The sequence below is a fragment of the Canis lupus genome, chromosome 11, assembly GCF_048164855.1.
Source record: "Canis lupus baileyi chromosome 11, mCanLup2.hap1, whole genome shotgun sequence".
Lineage (NCBI taxonomy): Eukaryota > Metazoa > Chordata > Mammalia > Carnivora > Canidae > Canis > Canis lupus.
The window spans coordinates 15,701,649-15,717,733 of record NC_132848.1 but is presented as its reverse complement, the minus strand read 5'-3'; the positions used below and the strand labels follow the sequence as shown (position 1 = coordinate 15,717,733).

The 16,085-nt window shown below is 38.9% G+C and overlaps 1 long non-coding RNA gene across 1 annotated transcript in view; it reads left to right on the top strand.

Moving 5' to 3' along the window:
• Positions 1 to 15,847, top strand: part of LOC140642557 (uncharacterized) — a 117,889-nt gene extending 102,042 nt beyond the window's left edge. Inside the window, exon 4 of the long non-coding RNA XR_012039001.1 lies at positions 13,667 to 15,847. This is a non-coding gene — a long non-coding RNA (uncharacterized lncRNA). The remainder of the gene's footprint in view (positions 1 to 13,666) is intronic.
• The last annotated feature ends 238 nt before the right edge of the window (positions 15,848 to 16,085 follow it).

Genomic DNA, 16,085 nt, shown 5'->3' with positions numbered 1-16,085 from the left:
GGTGTTCAGTAAAGACACGCTTTGCTAGCTATCAGTTAAGGCTTGTTGGGTAAAATTAGTGAGGGTTTCTATGTGTGCTATAATACCCTCCAGGCTGATGGAGGGGTCAAAGATGGTGGCCAAATGATTGTATCAGTAGAAAATAGAATGTTCCCATAAGGCCTTAAGGAGGAGGAGTTAGGCAATTTTTGTTACCATAGGGCAGGCTCAGGGGAACCCCAGGCTGCAGCAGCTCAACCACAGGTGGAAGCCATAGCCAAAGATTTGTGCTACGCAACCACTGGGATACCCAATAAACACCTGGGCAGTATGGATAGTCAGTGCCAAGCCAGCCTCTACCTTGTAATGTGATAGAATGAACTACAGTTCCAATGAGATCTATCCTGTAATTATGGCATGATTGAGTTGGTTCTATCTGGAGTGGTTTTTCTGTTCCTAACATAGAAGTGTCTAGGTTCTCAAATGTCTATAACCTGGAGTGAGCCACATGAACCCTTTGCAAATTGGAGGATGGTTACCCATGGCTATAATGGTGGCATTTTGGGGGACCCCTCTGGTGAGCAGTTTGATGGGCTGCCTACATAATTTGATTGACAAAAAAGAAATCCATGCCCAATCCATGCCCAATATTATCAATAAAGTGTGCCATAGGCCAGGTTTCTGGATCAGTATCGGTAGGACTGGATACACTAAGGGTACTGGTTCTACCTTGTTCTTCCTTAATGCACTGCGTTATGGTCTTCCAATCCCCTCCCTGGCAGAGCGGTAGCTAATTAGAGCAAAGAGAAATATGACCTTATAGTGGACAAACCTGCTGGACACGACTTTAATGAAAGGTCAAAGCTCACATAACCAATAATGAGACAAGTTAACATTTTGTGCCTTTTGATCTTAAGCACAGAGAAGGATACAAGATCATTTATGTGGTATTCTTGCAAAATATATATATAAATTACTTAAATCTGATCATAAGAAAATATCACATAAACTCAAACTGAAAGACATTCTTCAAAACAACTGCTCTGTACTCTTCAAAAATGTCAGTTATGACAAAAATTGGCCAAGAGTTCTAGGCCAAAGAAAACTGAAGAGATGGGACATTAAGTTGTGTAAGTTCCTTATAGATTTTGGATATGAATCTTTTATCAGATATATGGTTTACAGATATTGTCTACCATTTCTTAGTTTGCCTTTCTGTTTTGTTGATTATTTCCTTTGTTATGCAGAAGATTTTAACCTCATCTGTCTGTGTTTGCTTTTGTTGCCTGCGATTTTCATCTCCTACCCAGGAAATCGTTGCTGCAAACGTCCAGGAGCTTTTCTAGCAGTTTGAGTTTTAGGTCCTACATTTAAGTCTTTATTTAATTCATCAGGTGGATTTTTGTGAGTGGTGTAAGATAAGGTCCAATTTCATTTTTCTGCATGTGGATATCCAATTTTTTCAACACCATTTATTCAAGAGACTATTCTTTCCCTACAGTGTATTCTTGGCACTCTTGTCAAAGATCAGTTAGCCTTATATGTATATTTGGGGCTGTTATTCTGTTCTATGTTTTTATGTCAGTACCATACTCTTTTGATTACTGCAGCTTTGTAATATATTTTGAAATCAAGAAGTATGATAACCCAATTAAAAAATGGCCAAAGAAACTGAATGGACATTTCTCCAAATAAGTCATACAACTAGCCAAGAAAAATATAAAAATGTGCTCAATATCACTAATCACTAGGGAAATGTAAGTCAAAGCACAGTAAGATATCACCCACACTTGTTGGAATAGCTATTATCCAAAAAAAAAGATTAAAATATTGGCAAGGATATAGAAAAGAGGGAACCATTATATGCTGTACAATGTACAACTTAACTTTGTATATTACACTGTACATTTAAATTGTACAGTCATCATGGAAAACATTATGGATGCTCCTCAAAAAACCACAAATAGAACTACCATGTGATCTAGCAATTTCACTTTTGGGTGCATATCCAAAGGAATTGAAATCAGGGTCTCAAAGAGATATCTGCCCTCCCATGTTCATTGCAGCTTTCTTTATAATAGCAAACACATCGAAGCAACCTAGGTGTCCATCAATGGATGAATGGGAAAAAAATGTGGCATGTGCATACAATGGAATATTATTTGGCTTTTAAAAAGATGGAAAAGAAAGAAGAAAGAAAGAAAGAAAGAAAGAAAGAAAGAAAGAAAGAAAGGAAGGAAGGAAGGAAGGAAGGAAGGAAGGAAGGAAGGAAGGAAGAAAAGAAAGAAAGAAAGAAGGAAGGAAGGAAGGAAGGAAGGAAGGAAGGAAGGAAGGAAGGAAGAAAGAAAGAAAGAAAGAAAGAAAGAAAGAAAGAAAGAAAGAAAGAAAGAAAGAAAGAAAGAAAGAAAGAAAGAAAGAAAGAAAGAAAGAAAGAAAAAGAAAAAGAAAGAAAGAAATCAATCAATCCTGCCATTCGCAACAACATGATAAACTTGGAGGACATTATACCAGTTGAAATAAGCCAGACACCGAAAACCAATACATGATACCACTTACATGATGAGTAAATTGTCAACTCATGAAAAAAAGAGAGTGAAATCATGGTTACCAGGATTCTCTCTTTCTGAGAGAAGAGGAAAACAGAAATATTAGTCAAAGAGTACAAAGTTTTGGTTATACGAGGTGAATAAATCCTAAATATCTAGTATATAAAACAGTGCCTATAGATAGCAAGGCAGTATTTTGTACTTAAAAATTTCCTAAGACAGTAGATCTTATAAGTGTTCTCATCACAATAATATTTTTTAAAGATTTTATTTATTTATTCATGAGAGACACAGAGAGAGAGGCAGAGACACAGGCAGAGGGAGAAGCAGGCTCCATGCAGAGATCCGGTCGTGGGACTCGATCCCAGAACCCCGGTATCACGCCCTGAGCCAAAAGCAGACGCTCGACCACTGAGCCACCCAGGCATCCCACATGACAATAATATTGATGATGATGATGAAGATGATGATGATGATAATAATAATAATAATAATTAATAATTAATAATAGGGTAGAAGGAAATTTTTGGAGGTAATAGGTTTGTGGCATAGCTTGTGGTGATAACGAGGGGTATATACTCCTCTCCAAACTCAGCAAGTTGTATAAAACAATACTTAAACTATGTACAGCTTTTGCATGTCAAAAAAATAGTAATGAAATGTGAAACCAAAAAAGAAGAGAGAGAAGCATGACAGCTAATTGCACTGCATGACCATGGATTGGAACACAGGTTGGAGAGGAAAAAATGCTATTAAAAAAATCTTTAAAAAAAAAAATCTTTAGGAAAATTGGAAGAACTTGAATACGGCTTGGATAATAATATTGTATTACTATTAAATTTTCTGGTTTTGATCATTTTACTTTGTTGGTATGCAACAAACCACCCTAAAACTTAATAGCTTAAGGCCAGAAATATTTATTCCTTCTCATGGTTCTGTGGGTTGGCTGTGTAACTCTTACAGCCCGAGCTGCTTCTGCTGGAGCTGTATGGTTTAGATAGCCTCACTCATTAATGACACTTGGCTTGATGTCAGCCAAGATGACAGCTGCATGTGTCTGATCCTCCAGCAGCCTAGCCCAGGCTTGTTCTCATGGTGGCAGAAAGGTTCCCGGCACCAAGAGAGGGCGAGCCCCAAAGCATAAGCACTTTTCAAGCTTCTGCCTACATTAATGTTTAATGTCCTGTGTCCAAGGCAAGTCACATGGCTAAGCCCAGATTTGAGGAGTGAAGAAATAGACTCTCCCTCTTGATGGAAGAAACATCAAAGCCACATCACGGAAGGACATGCATCCAGGTATAAGAGGAGTATTTGGCCATTTTGCAATCCATAATACTATAATTAAGAATGTCCCCATTCAAATATAAAAAATAGTGAAAGTGAATAAAGGGGAAAGGAGAAAAATAAGTGGGAAATACCAGAAAGGGAGACAGAACATGAAAGACTCCTAACTCTGGGAAACGAACTAGGGGTGGTGGAAGGGGAGGTGGGCGGGGGGTGGGGGTGACTGGGTGACGGGCACTGAGGGGGGCACTTGATGGGATGAGCACTGTGTGTTATTCTATATGTTGACAAATTGAACACCAATAAAAAATAAATTTATAAAAAAAAAAAAAAAGAATGTCCCCATTCTCAGAAAGTACACACTAAAGTACGGAAGGATAAAGGTGCATAAGGCCTTCAACTTACAAAGAGTTCAGGAAAAAAAAACAATATATGTACATGTGTGTGGAGAGAGAGAGAGGCAAATGCTAAATCTGCATGATGGGTATAAAGGATATGTGGGTGTTTTTTGTACTACTCTTATACCTCTTTAAGTTTATGATTACTTCACAATAAAAAAACTTTTTTTAAATCTCATTGAAGTATTGGATCACCAGTTTGGTCCCAGGGTTATAGGATCCCTATAGCAAAACAAGAGCACATACAGGAACAATGTGGGTAGGTTGAGAAGTAGATCCTTTTATTTACTTATTTTGTTAAGTAGGCTCCACACCCAGCATGGGGCCCAGCAGGGGACTCAACATGAGGCTTGAACTCACAACCTACGATCAAGAGTAGGTTGACCTAAGCTGCAATCAAGAGTCAGATGCTTAACCCAGCCAGAACTAGGTCCCTAAGGGAGAATGCTGGAGAGACCACTGCAAGGATAGCCTATGTTCTAGGTTTTAGGTACTAGCACATTGAGTTAAACTCATATTTGCATCTTTTTCCTTATAAGAATTCTATATCACAGGAAGTTGGGCCATCTCTCTTTAATGTCAGTCAGAACCTTTACTTAGAAAGCTGGTGAGCACCTAACTGATAATCCTTCATGCCCATTAACAGGTCACACCAACCTCTTCTTGCTTTGTTGCAGTTTCAGGTCTATCTGGCTACAAAGTCAAACCATTTCCACCTCGCCTTATTCCTCCCACTTCTGCAGCACCAGAAGAATGATTAGAAATAGCATTAGGGCCTTTAAACGAGTATTTCTGATTATTAATGCCTGGACATGTTATTTAACTATTTATTGAGTATTATAAAGGCAATAGAAGCAGTAGTTAAAATAACTCATTTTGCAATGAACTATTCAGAGCTAGTCAGGAGCTTAAATTTAAAAATAAAAATTTTAAATGCAATACAAAAATAAAAGATAACATCCCAATAGAACCTCAGTGTGTTTTTGAAGTTGATTACTAATCTTATTTCACTGAGGCAGTAGAACCTTCTGGAGAATTTGTTGTTACACATAAAAGAGATCTGCAGCTGAATATGCTTGAAAAATGTTAGGTAAGACTAACATTAAACAGGGTCTGGTAATAAGCTAATGTACACTGCTCATTGTTAAGCTGCAGCTATCCCCTGCAGCCTCCAGCAAGTGTACCTAACAATGGAATTGTTTTCCATGAAGTGTCTTATGGGACTGGTATTATTAGGACATTGAAGAAAACTTCGGCCATGAGTGGCCATGGTATTGCCTCGTACTCCGGGTCACCTTCTCTTTTCATTTTCTGGACTTATAACCTTTGACCTGCTCCCACCACCCACTCTTGTTGGTGTCCCTCCTGTGAATATCAGTCAATATCATAGTTTCACACCCCTGAATCTAAACCGGAACACAATAATTGCCTAATTCTATCTGTAGAGTCAGTGTAATGCTTTCTCTTAGAGTCGGGCCGACCTGAAGCCTGGCTCCACCCCTTCCCAAGTGTGTCACCTTAAGTCTCAGTCCCCCTGTATTTAAGATGAGAACATCCAAATACATGCTGTATAGGGTTGCTGGGAAATTCATTGAGATGAAACTTAGAAAAAGCTTAGCATTGCATCTGCCGTGTAGTAAGTATGTTTAATAAATGTTAGCTTCCATGAAGTGTTCTCAGTCTTCATGTCTGCAATCACAGGGAAGTCAATACATTACTTCAATGGAACCAGATATTTCTGGTCTGATTGCTACTTAATAGATGTATGAAACACCAAAATACAGGCAATGTGGCTATCTATGTCTGACAGAGATATTCCTCCCTTTATCAGTACCTTTCCTGGATAACACTAATAGGCCTTAGCCCTGCCCAGTGGCAGAGATATGCTATGTCTTTCCCAACCCCTTTCTCCACTGAATGTCCAGAGTCCTCTTGTGGTTTAATAATATGAATGGGTGTTACTGGGAAGGATCCTCACAAATAGCTGAAGAGTGACCATGAGAAGACTCGAGGTTCATGCAGGATATCACTCCAACTCATCTGATGATTCTGAATATGGGCATCTTAAGGTCTTGTGTATTCAATGACTAGAAAATTGGTGAACAAGTTTTCAGGCATGAGCAGGGTGACAATATGGCTCAGACAAAGATAGGACAGTCAGTAGGGGAGACCTTGAAAGACATAAGCCATATAACTCTTAGTCACTAGGGATACCATCTCTTCTGGTGAGCTATCCCAAGGCAGTGGATCTGTGCTGCATCTCTGGTTCTACTCGGCTCTGGGACATGAGAGATCTGTCTCTCTCGTGGGTCCTTCTCTCAGACCATCCACATGGCAACTTCTGGGCATCAAAACAAACATGAGAGCACTCCCAGAATCAAGGCCTGGCCATCTGGACTGTCACACCAGTTTCTACCCCTTGTCTCGTTTTGTCCTACCAAGCTCCCCTAACCTGAGATTCTTTTGGACTTATTATCCAAAAGAATTGGACTTTATGCAAACTAAGAAAAGGCCCTCTCCTCATCATACCCTCCTGCCATCCATCAGAAAACTAATGTTTTAAATCTAAGTTAGAAAGAACACCCCCTTGCATTTGCACAAGCAGAACTAACATGTTTGTAAGTAGGGCCCCGGGTCTCGTCTCCTCTTCTTTAATCCCTTGGGCCAAACAAAACTAGACCTACCCTTTTCTTCTTGAACACTTGGATAAGGGATGCCTTCTCTGAATTCTAACCTTCCCTTTGAAGGGGATCTATCTTTGGTGGTTTTTAAGGTGAAAAGGGGTCTGGGGGCAAAACAAACACAAGTTAACTTATATCGAAGAATTCAGATAATATGCACTCTGAAAAGTGCTGTAAACCCTGCTAAAAAATTCTGCCACTGTTATGATGGAAGAGGTTCTATTGACCTCCCTGCCAGCTTTAGGGAAAAATAACAACTTCTTAGTTGAGTGTTATCTGGAGGATTCTTTCCCATTACTCAGAAGCTCTTAGGATGGATTTAGCTTTCTGTGCATCTATATAGCATTCTGTCTCCCATTATCAAGTTATTCTCTTGCCTTCTCCAAGTTTAGCTATTTAGCTATTTATTCAAGGGAAAGAAACAGAAATTATAGCAACAGGCATGTATATACGATGATTTACATTTTAGAGCATTTACATATAAAATGTCTACTACATGCAAACAGGATCAGTGATTCTGAGTGGTCTCCAAACCAGCAGCATCAGTATCTCTTGAAAACTTCTCACAAGTGCAAATTCTTGGATCCCACCCCAACCCTTCTGAATCAGAAGCTTTGGGGAGGAGGCCACACATTCCATGTTTGAAGACTCACTCTAGGTGATCCTGATGCTTGCCAAAATTTGAGAACCACTACTTTAGATACCAGAGTGATGAGAGCCACATCAGAGATTAAAAAGAATTGTTTCACTCTACCAACAAATGAGATTTAATAATAGCCACCTGTTCTCACACTGGTTAGTCATGGGGATAGATTTGGCCTCCTGCAGTTTCTTTCTCTAACTTCTCCACATGTGCCCTAGTTGGTGCTTGAAGACTGTTTCCAATTTTCACACAAGGTCAAGAATGTTGTCCCAAAAACCTGTTCACAGAACCACGGATCCATTTCTTACTGCTCCTGTCACTGAAATTGAACTCTGATATTCATATTCTTTGTATTTGTTTCAGAATTCCCGACTTCAAGAACTCTAGCCCAAAAAAAAAAAAAAAAAAGAACTCTAGCCTTTGTAAGTCTCAATATTGAATCACACTCTGGGAAAGATCGCCTTAAACACCGTATTCCATTTTGGTTTTTTTTGTTTTTTTTTTTTAAATTTATTTTTTATTGGTGTTCAATTTACTAACATACAGAATAACCCCCAGTGCCCGTCACCCATTCACTCCCACCCCCCGCCCTCCTCCCCTTCCACCACCCCTAGTTCGTTTCCCAGAGTTAGCAGTCTTTACGTTCCGTCTCCCTTTCTGATATTGGACTGGAGTCTACTGCTCTACTTGGACTAAATGTTCCAGTTGACTAGTTCCTGCCTTCATCCCATATCTTTCCCTAGTTAGTGCTATTTCTCTCTATTCTACACAGCAGAAATTGCCAACTTACCACATCGTCTAAAGCTGGTGCATCATTGTGACTTGTCTGCTTTTTCTTATGTACTAAAATCCATCTGTTCCAAAACCAAATGATTCCACTAAAGCAGTGGTTGTTAATAATCATTGCTGTAGACTGAATGGTGTGTCCCCAAATTCATATACTGAAGCCCTAAATCCTAATGTGACTGTATGTAGAGATAAGCTTTTAAGGAAGCAATTAAACTTAAGCAAGAACATAAGGATGGAGCTCTAATCCAATAGGACTAGTGTCATTATAAAAAGAGGAAGAGACACCTGACACCTCTTTCTGTCACACAGAGGAAAGACTATGAGAGGATATAGTGAGAAGACAGCCATATCCAAGCCAGAAAAGAGGCCTCACCAGAAACCAACTGTGATGACACCTTGGTTTTGGATTTCTAGCCTCCAAAACTGTGAGAAAATAAATTTCTGTTAGTTAATACAACCAGTCTGTGGTATTTTGTTATGGCAGTCCAAGCAAACTAATACAATCATCTGGTGGAGGGCTTAAAAAAAAAAGTACCCCAAGAGAAGGATTCAATTTGTCTGAAGTGTGGTCCTTGCATTAATACATTTTGGAAGCTTCTCAGATTATTCCATGTGCAGTCAAGGTTGAAAATGACTGGGACTGTCCCTAGTTTATAAAATTGAACCCCTGCACCTATTTTTTTAAAAGCCTGTCGCATTGGCATCATTTGAGAGGATATCTTTACATTTAGATAAATCTGTTATCCTATTTCAAGGAATCTCCAAATAGATAAGGAAGACATGGTTATAGATTGCCAGCTTGAGCAACAGAATGTAAAGTGAGCTAGAAATTAAAATAACGTTAGAACAAATCAGTCCAAGATTTTTAATATAATAACATTAACGATCTCTTATTTTTCTGTTGAAGGTAACTTTTAAAGAAAGAAGCTAAATTAGTAAAGAAACCCTTAAAAAACCTATAAACAAGACAAGGTCCTAACCTTACAACGTAAGATTTAAGAAACATTCTCTAAATCTGGATTAAATTAAAAGAAGTTGCCGGTAATCTACATAATTTACCTTCTCAAGAGACTAGCTGGATGTAAGCATGGTTAGAAGCAAGTGGAAATTTTTCTGGGGAAAAAAAATATATATACCATTAATATCTCCACATTGAAAGGCAGGTAGATTGGACAGGGCTCAGTTTCAGAAAAATAAAATCCACTCTGGTCCGTTGAAGCAAAACAGGATTTGATAAAGGAAATTATGTGCTTACAAAAGTGTTGGAAGGCCAGAAGAAACAGGATTGAATCAGAACAGCCCTCAAAGCCATACTGCCTCTGCTACAGTCAAGAAAGCTGCTTCTGCAGGAACCTGCTGAATCAGGGAGCCTCATTCTAAATTAGGAAGTTTTAGCAGATGACCCGAAAATCATACAACCTCCACCATCTTCTGTATAAGCAAAATGGCTGACCCACATCATGCCTTTCTCTCCATGTGACTTGATTGCTAATCACCATATCACAAAAATGCTTCTGACTGATGTAATCTAAATCATGTCCAGAGCTCTAGCTACAAGGAAACCTGGGAAATGCACTGTTTCTTTTTTGAACGTTTGGTTCCAGAAGACTGGAATATTTGTTTATAAAGCTATTTTCCATCTATTTAGCATCCACATATAAGCTACTTTCCCCACTATTTTCAAACAACAAAACAACCTGCACAAACAACATACCTATCTTCTGCAGTTTTTCAGCCATAGACTAGTTATCATAAGAGGTATGCAGCAGGATTATTAGTGTTCCAGACATGTCCCTCTATTCCCCCCTTGATAATTAGGATCAATTTTGTCAGCCACCACAAGATTAGCTTCCTTTTCCCAAAATGACCACTTAACAGTCTCATCTTCCAATTAAGTTCTTGTATCTCCTGGAAAACTCAATCCTCTCCTAGATACTAAGGGCTCTAAACCAGCAGAGCCTAAAATTTCAGCAACAAGCAGCAAAATTTTATAAGTAGGTCATTCAGAATTACACTGGTGTGATAGTAAGGGATGCCATTCCCAAGTCTCTCACTTTGTTTTCAGACCTGACATATTTCAGAAATGGGCAAAATATGGTGGTCAGTGGTTCAGAGAAAACGCCACATCTGAAGATAGCTGTCCAATCTCATAAGCTGTGACTTCTTAGTTGCTGCCATAACCTACTCATCAATGTTCCATTCTACCAGTTTATAAGGGCAACAGCTTCTAGATAAATATTACCAGTTAATCTCATAATTATGAACTTGACATCTTATTTCTTTGGCTATAGGATTTTTTTCTTTGGTCAGAAAAAGTACTATGTGGGATACTATGAAGAAGCTACTTACTAAGTACTCAGATGTTTGCTGACAAGAACATAGTAAGCAAAGAGGGAAAATCCAAATCAAGTTCATTAATCCATTCCGGGAGAGAAAATTACTGCCCTCGACATAATAGAACAGTTTAATACAACCTCTCTACCGCTAAGCCACTTAGGCATTATCTACTTCCTGGCAGTTCGGACATGGCTACATGTCAACTGTGATGAAGGAAAATTCATATTATTGAGCTGAGGTAGAATCTTCACCTGTGTCACCACACTTTATTACTCCAATCCAGTGTCAAGCAAACACTGGAATGGCTGGAGAAAGATTTCCTCTCCTCTACTGAATGACCACCGTGGTCACTTGATTTTGATGACCGCATCTTCAAAGTGGGACCTCCTGGAAAGCAGTCATAAGGAACACATGACTTAGCCTCTGGGTCCGTCCAAAAGATCTACCTACCCTTCTCTTCCTCAACCTTCCTTGCTACCAATCCATCAATATTATATTTTCTAACCTATTAGCCATTGCCCATGAGTCAAAATATATATATTAGGTATCTTCACTACTTTTCATTCTAATCAAGGTAGACCACTAGACATATCACTGTGTGTTCCATGCACTGGGAGGATTTCCGTCCTCTCCTGTCTTTCAGCAACATCTCTGAGCAAAGCTGTGATGCTTCGACAGTCAGTCCACTCATGGCTCCCGTCGACTCTCATAAAGAACTATCTATAAGCAGACTGTGGAGTTTTTCCCTATCCTACGCTATATGGAACTTTCCATGTGGTCCTGGGGGCAGATGGAGGGGAAAAAAAGAGTGCAGCAGGACTTGTACTCATAGCATATACAGCTTATATGCTATAAGCCTTTAGCATATATCATGCTTCCACTTGACAGTGGAGTGGTGCTGGACATGCCCTAATTTATGACTCAGCAAATCAGACACCACTCAGTTCATGAGCAGCAGTCCAGTTTGCATCCTGTAGTTATATACCCACTCTCCACTATAGTCTAATAGCACACCAAGAGCTGCTTCTCAAAAGGAGAATAGTTACTTGCCACACACAGCATGTGTAAATTCTGCTAGTTTTTGAAAAAAAATACACACACACACACACACACACATATATATATTTCTATACTTAATAATTGGAAAAATAACCACAATGTACGTACATTAATCCATCAAAAATACTCCGAGATGGATGTGGACTAAAACTCTATTTATTGATTTATTTATTTATTTATTTATTTATTTATGAGAGAGCTTACAGGCACAAACAGGGGGAGGGGCAGAGGGGGAAGGAGAGAGAAAATCTCAAGCAGACTCCACACTGAGCACAGAGCCCGATGCAGGGCTTGATCTCACAACCCTGAGATCATGACCTGAGCTGAAAACAAGAGACAGATGTTTAAACAACTGAGCCACGCAGGTACCCCATCCATTTATTTATCACTAGAACCCATAAGCCCCCATATGACCAATAGATCATAATAGTAACCAGAACCCCAGGGATTAATGCTATCTCAGAACCAGTATCAATAATCACTGAAAGATCCAATATCTTCCTTTACCCCAAACATCATTATCTTGTTATCAGCAATGGGAGGGAGATGTACAGTCCCTACTTGGAATGTTTTAGCAGTCTTCTTTCAGGATATTAACCACTGGTTGACTGAAAATTTAATGGTGGCCTGGGATGAAAAAAGTAAAGATTACAGAAATCATTTGTAATAAAAAAGGGGAATCAAAAGTCTCAGGGAGTCTCTTTCACTCAAGAGGCCCTGGGTCTAGGTACTGACTCAGGTCTGGGAATTTGCAGAAAGGCCATGATTATTATGGTATCTCAGGTCAGGCCTCTATTCGCAGACCTTGGGTTTTTAGTTAGCTGCCCATCTATTTCATTCCTAGGGCTCCAAGATCAAGAAGTCCCCACTAAAAGTTTTTGCCATCAAACCACTCCTGCCTTCTGAGATAACTGGGCTCAGCCTGTCTGACATAGTCACACATTTGGTTTCTGCTACACAAAACTTTATTCTTCCACTGAAGTTGGGATTCCGTCTCGATGGCAACATGTTCTGTCTTTTCTTTCAACCTATAGAAGAGATGCAGTCGTGGCTGTCCCTCGTCAATGTATTTGTCAGTGATCTGGGTACTCTTTTTTTAAAAAAAATATTTTTTTTAGATTTTATTTATTTATTCATGAGAGACACAGAGAGAGGCAGAGACACAGGCAGAGGGAGAAGCAGGCTCCATGCAGGGAGCCCGAGGTGGGACTCGATCCCAGGTCTCCGGGATCATGCCCTGGGCTGAAGGCAGTGCTAAACCACTGAGCCACCCAGACTTCCCCTGTTTTAGGGTTTTAATGCAAAGCAAGATTAGCACCATCAGACAAGGGAGGAACTATTCCTGCTGTCAAGGGAGTCTTGGTGACGTTCGAGAGTACAAACTATGCAGACTTATCCAAGTCCTTCTAAGTGACAATATTACAACGATGGGGTCCAACTTTTTCTAAAGCAATGTTTTCAATTTTGTGAAAAATAAATGAACCATACTATAAATTCAATCTACTTTATAATTCAACAACCTGCAGCATTGGACTTTCCATATGATTTCCATCTAAATTAGTCTTGAGGCTACAAAAGATGAGAGATTCTTTAGACAGTTATAAAAATTCCTTAATTCTCACATTGTTACTAGAGCTAAGAATTTAAAATAGTGAGCCTATCCCTTTCTTTCTTTTAACTCATCAGCACAAGTTAGAGGGAAAAAACTAATCCTAAATCCTTTTTTTTTCATGTCCCCCATAGTGGTCTACCAAAGTAGTCACCCTCTCTTCCAAACCGTTGCCTTTAATAGGTGGATTATTTCAGATGATCACAAATTTCAGTATCACAAATGATAATTTAGTAACTGTACTCTCTGTGCCGTAGTTGCCTCTTAATATAATCAAGTCCTATTTCTTTGATGTTTTATTGCCTATAACCATTTCTGGTACTAATTACTTTATCACTCAGGTCTCAGCTGCACACAACAGAATCCACTTTAACTGGTTGAAGCAAAAAGAATTTGATATAGAAAATTCTGTGCTTCCACAAATTTTGAAGAGCTGGAGGAACAGACTCCACGCTAATCTCTCAGGACCAACTGCTAGCCCTTAGAATCACTCTGCTTCTGCTGTGATTTTGAGAAAGCGACCATCACCACTGCAGGAAGGTAACAAATCAGGAGTCCACTTGTACTACTGCTGACTGCAAAACCATACTAATGCTGACATGACTGGGAACACTGCTGTGACAGGAAGCACCTGGACAGGAAGCCAACTGTCACGTTAAGGGGTCACCATGGCATACGCTGGCTTCAGAATCATGTCATCTCTCCCATAACCTGTGTACACTCTAGCTCTCTTGCTTATGTTCATATTTTAATCAAAGTATCAGGCAACATCAGTACCTGACAGATGAAATATAAATCATATCTGATCTCTAGAAATCTGGGACTATAGTTTTAGCTTTCCATCCTCAGCATACCGGAAATTGCATGGGATGGATGTTGAGTTAGCCATTATCATTTGTGGTTTGTCTTTTCACTGTGTGTCAGAAACACTTCAAAATCATAATAATAGGCCTAGAAACGTTGCCACATACTGCCATATTTTTTCTTCTGCACCATAAATGGTGGAAAGACAGGTAAAATTTACTTAAGAGCCATAGTTAGAGTCAATGATCCACACCCACAAACGGTACTATGAAGCAAACTATATTGACTGATACAAAAACTATAAAATTCAAGTGGCTTTTTTAACAGCTTTATTGAGGTATAATTGACGTGCAATATACCAAATATATTTAAAGTACAGTTGACTCTTGAATAACACAGGGGTTAGGGGCACCAACCCCTGCATGAAGATTCACATGTAACTTTTTACTCCTCTAAAATTATTAATAGTTTGCTACTGATGGGAAACCCTACCAATGACATAAGCAGTCAATTAACACATATTTTGTATGTTATATGATCATAAATTATATTCTTATAATATACTAAGCTAGAAAAAAAAAGGAAATGCCACTAAGAAAACCATAAGGAGGGGATCCCTGGGTGGCTCAGCGGTTTGGCACCTGCCTTTGGCCCAGGGCGTGATCCTGGGGACCTAGGATCAAGTCCCACGTCAGGCTCCTTGCATGGAGCCTGCTTCTCCCTCTGCCTGTGTCCCTGCGTCTCTCTGTGTGTCTCTCTCACTCTTTCTCTCTCTGTATCTCTCATGAATAATGAATAAAATCTTCAAAAAAAAAAAGAGAAAATGCATTTATAGTACTACATTTATGGAAAAAATCCACATATAAGTGGACCCATGCTGTTTGAATGGGTGTTTCAAGGGTCAACTCTACACAATATGGTAAGTTTTGATATATGTAAACATCCATGAAAACACTGATACATCATGATAATGAACATATCCATTTGCCTCAAAAGTTTTCCCAGGTTCCTTTATAATCCATCCCTATGGGGGTTCCTTTTCATTTGACATTGCATCAAATTAGCCAATTCATTCCTAAAGAGGGGGGAAAAAACCAACCTCCCCCCACAACAGAGCAAGCTATGTTCTTAAACCCAAAATGCTAAACCTCTAGTATAATTCTTCTAATTTTTCATAGATAATCCAGAAAAAAACTCAACATATTGGGGCATAGCCCTAGTTCTCTCCTTATCCATTGTAAAAATCAATACAACTGGGCATATAATATAAATCGTTGGCTCTTAAATGTGTATAACAGAACACCAATATATAATTAATACCACTGGTATCTCTCCAAATTTGGATCAGTGTGAAAATTTTTACATGCTACAACTAAGAACATCCACTATTGACAGCAATGTCTATGAGCAACTAAGATGAGCCTGTCAGACAACACATGTACAATTTGCAACCAATGAGTCATAAAAGGTATAATAAATAACAGATGAGAAGAACGAAGAAAAGATTTTATATTTACTAAAAAACAAAGCAAAAAAATTTATGGTCCTAAATATATGAGAAAAATGCCAGGTAGTAAACACTTCTACTCAAACAGCAATATAACACTAAACACTACCAAGGGAACAGTGTAACACATTTCAAATATATTACAAAATTCTAGTATTTAGAAATGTGACATGAGCATAAATAGAATGGGAACCACTGGCAGTGGAGTAGTGGGGAGGGACACACAAATAAACCAGTGGTTCTCAGACTTTATATGCTTCAAAATCACCTACAAGATTTCTTAAAATACAAATTTCAGGGGTGAAAATTCTGTCCCCAAAATGAAGGAAAATAATGAAAGCATGTTATATAACAAGATAGAGAAAGAAGAAAAAAGAATTATCTCTTCTCAGTTGTGGGAAGAGATAATTCATATAAGAAGTATTAAAGAAAATAGCTACTTTGTCCCC